This window comes from Notothenia coriiceps, unplaced genomic scaffold (assembly GCF_000735185.1).
Source record: "Notothenia coriiceps isolate Sejong01 unplaced genomic scaffold, NC01 NC01_scaffold00029382, whole genome shotgun sequence".
Taxonomy (NCBI): domain Eukaryota; kingdom Metazoa; phylum Chordata; class Actinopteri; order Perciformes; family Nototheniidae; genus Notothenia; species Notothenia coriiceps.
In genome coordinates this window covers 28,796-32,777 of record NW_011362083.1, presented here as the reverse complement: position 1 = coordinate 32,777, position 3,982 = coordinate 28,796, and positions in this window count along the sequence as shown.

Sequence of the window (3,982 nt, the reverse complement as noted above, 5' to 3'; positions counted from 1 at the left end):
CTGATAAACACTTGAACGCAAAAAAAACACACAATTAGAGCCAATAAACATCCATGGACAAGAGAGAAGGGAGTCAGACTTATTTAAGAGATTACATGACAATTTAAAGGGGCCCAATTATGATCCTTTTCAGGTTCCTATTTGTATGTTGTGCCTCTACAGCAGGGGTGGGGAACCTCCGGCCTCCGTACCATTTGGTACGTCCCTCGAGGTAATTTATAAACACACACAAAAAAGAAAAAAATTAAAGAAATCTAGAAGACCGCAAAATAATTAAACAAGCGAGTGCCTGTTTTTCTTGGCCAAGGTCAAGAACACAACACGAGCCTAACGTGTCACTCACGTGGTATATGTCTCGTCTGACAGGGGTGCAGTTCTGACGGAGAGCACCAGAACGTCGCTCCGGCACATGGCAGTACCCATAAGGAGCTGTACACATGCTGCAGTTTCTGCGTGGCTGTGTCTTTAGTTGTAAGCCCAGTGGCGATCTGTTCATCTGTCATGCTGNAAGGTTGCTTACGTAGTAGAAATCCGAAAAATAGGTCCATAGATTTTCCGACATTTTCCGTACGCACTTTCCTCGCCGGTACGCAATGTTCGGTGAATCGGAAAATGTCGGAAAATCTATGGACCTATTTTTCGGATTTCTACTACGTAAGCAACCTTCCCACGTGAATCCTGCGCACGGCGTTATACATGAGGCCCCTGGACTCTCTTTTTGGTGGTTTTCAGTATCTGTGTGTGTGTGTGTGTGTGTGTGTGTGTGTGTGTGTGTGTGTGTGTGTGTGTGTGTGTGTGTGTGTGTGTGTGTGTGTGTGTGTGTGTGTGTTGTTTGTCGCTGCTTGTACCAGTGGGTTCATTCCTCATCGATCCTTGGCAGGCATAGCTGGGCATCGGCAACTCTTCTGTCACGCTCTACCCTCTCACTGTCTCTTTCTGCTGATGTGTTTTGGGTATCAGTTGTTTGTTGGGGTTCTGCACGGTGCTTCAGAAATTGGACCCAGTGCTTGCCTCAGCACTTCTCTGGCCAACAGCAGTTTCAACTTTGGACAAAAAAGAAAGGAAGTAGTGACAGAGGATGATTGAGTATGGGGCAGAGAGACAGAGTGACAGAAGAGACCTTTTGCTGCTGTGTGAATTGTACCCTGTGTCTCCCAGAAGCAAAGTACCGTTATGTTGTTATAACACGGTGAAAGCTCTTGGGGGGGGGAAGGTCAAGGCGTAACAAAGCGTGTAACTTGGACACTAGAGACTGCTGTTGGCTTCCTCCTTTCTTACTGTCAGTTTACGTTCCCATTAGCCAACAATGTGATATTTTTCTAATCTTAACCAAGTACTCTCGGCGCCTAAAGCTTACACTTTTTACATTCTCAGAAAAGGCAAGGTAAGGGAATGACTGGCAGCCTATTTTCTCGTCAAGTTGAGAGGACATTTTGTGCCACAAAATAGTGAAAATGTGTAGTAATGATTGAGGGGTTCATGAGTGAAGTGTGGAGAGAGGCGGGAGGGAGGAGAGAGAGTCGGTTAGAAAAGGTAAAGAGAGGGCGTGAGGGAGAGTGCAGCTTAGTAAAAGCTGCTCTCATCCTTTGAATGGAGGGTTTGACGGAAGGTGATACTCTAATAGGATACAGGACGGACAGATAAAGAGATCAGCACTCCCTCCCTGGGAGTATTCCAGCCGGCCATCAGGTCCCCATGTAGAGCTCGTCAAATAAAACCTCTGCTTTATTCCGAGCCCTTCACATCAGCTCTGGTTCCCTGCCAAGATACCTAGAACACCTGACAGAGGGATAGAGAGAGTTGGACCGGCTTGAACCATACAAACAGAGAGGCGGAGTAGTTTTCTATTTAAATAAGACATAATATGCAAATGTTCAGGTTCACATTAATATTCTGTGCTTCTAATGTGACATGTTTACATGCGTTAATGTCAGAGAGAAACTCCCTCTTGAGGAACTTTGGGATTTTAGCCTTTGCAGACCATTTACATGCACACAAACCTAACCACTGTTTGAGGTTGTGGACAGGTGTCTTTTATACTGATAACGAGTTCAAACAGGTGCCATTAATACAGTTAACAAGTGGAGGACAGAGGAGGCTCTTAAAGAAGAAGTTACAGGTCTGTGAGAGCCAGAAATCTTGATGTGTTAGTTATTGACCAAATACTTATTTTCCACCATAATTTGCAAATAAATTATTTAAAAATCAGACAATGTGATTTTCTGGATTTTTTTTTCTTCTCATTTTGTTCAGGTATACTTAGGATGAAAATGACAGGCCTCTCTCATCTTTTTAAGTGGGAGAACTTGCACAATTGGTGGCTGACTAAATACTTTTTTGCCCCATAGCACACTACAGGAAATGGAAAACCCCCCAAAAGCACAATAGGGCCTCTTTAAATGATAGTACGGTATCATCAGCAAAAGGAAATGAATCATCTAGTTCTTGGTATGACCCATCTTTATTACTGGTGATTAAACCATGACAAATAACTAATGCATTTTTAAGAAGGTTACCAATAGCATTACTCCCAAAAGCAGATCACTTTTGTTTAGTCATTATTATGCCAATATTAACATTTTCATATTGACATGTTGCACGTATTTCTATTATGTGAAGTATAATTGACAATACATTTAGTAAAGATACCACCCACTTGATATAAGAGGTGAATGAAATTAGAATAGTCAACAGCTATTGTGATCATGTTGAGAAATATGTTTGTGACTTTGTTCACACATTTCTAAGTGGATACTCTTTGGCTTCCTACTCACCATGATCTTTTGTAATTTCATTCTTAAACTGGAAGCCCTTAATCACAAACAGTATTGTTATTTTCCTTGACAACCTTGAATTCATTGTAGAAAACTAAGACGACGAAAGCAAGGATATAAAAAAATAATCTTGAAATAGTTCCTAACCATTAGCTTTGACAACTACAGTGTAAGAGCAGTGCAGAGCGGGTGAGATGTGCAGACAGCTAGGTGAATAGACAGATAAATAGTTAGGATTAATCAGTCAACAGCTGACAGGCGCAGGCTGCAGAACACAAAAGGGAAGTGAAAACTAACCAAGTAAGGAAAAATTGGAGCAAGACAGAGTGAGACAAACTCAAAGCAGTGCAGAAAAAAGAGAGGAAGTATGATGAAAAAATGTATTCATGGTTGAAAGCAAGAGTGAAGAAAAAGGAGAGAAGGGAGGGAGGGAGAACCGGAGTGGGTGGGAGGATTCCGGTGCTAAGTAATGTATCCTGCCAGTTTTCATTGTGTCTACAACTGAAACTGCTCCACAGAAGCAAGGAGGCTGTAATAGGATAAAGACTGTACTGCGGAGGGAGACCGAGAAAGAGGGGAGGAGGCAATGGATTGAACAGAGTGTGAAAGAGAAAACTGAAAAGGGCCAAAGAGACGGAGAATCACACTTGAACACAAACAGTCAGGAATCAATTATTGTTTGCGTGGCCAGGCTTTAACGCTCCATTGATCACATGGTGGTTTTGCAACTTCAGTAGCTTGTTATAACGTGCCCTGTTTTCTGGTGCGCCCGGCGTTGGATGGAACTTTCTTGGCGTTCGCTCTGGAGAGGATCTGCTGTATGGTTTCACTGCATTGTTTAAAAAAAAAAAAAAGGGGGAGATGGACAATGCTGTGTGTTCGAAAAATGGATTACTGTTTGTAAAATGGAGCTGAGTATCTAGTGTTTTTAAAAAGGGAGTTGGTGCACACACTGGTGAGAGTGCTTGGCTTGGCGTCGTCCACAAACATAATGTGGTCTATACTCACAGTGACATATCAAATCAGACACATTATAAAACAAGCCACTCACATGCACGCTACAGCAGCTTCCTTACAACAAAAAGCTCTTCACAAACCTCAATGAGGTCATGTGCAATGCATGTACAATCTTCACATGGCTGAACTGCACATCTCATTGCAGTTTCTACTAATTCCCCGCGTGTATATTAGTGTTTGAAACTCGACCA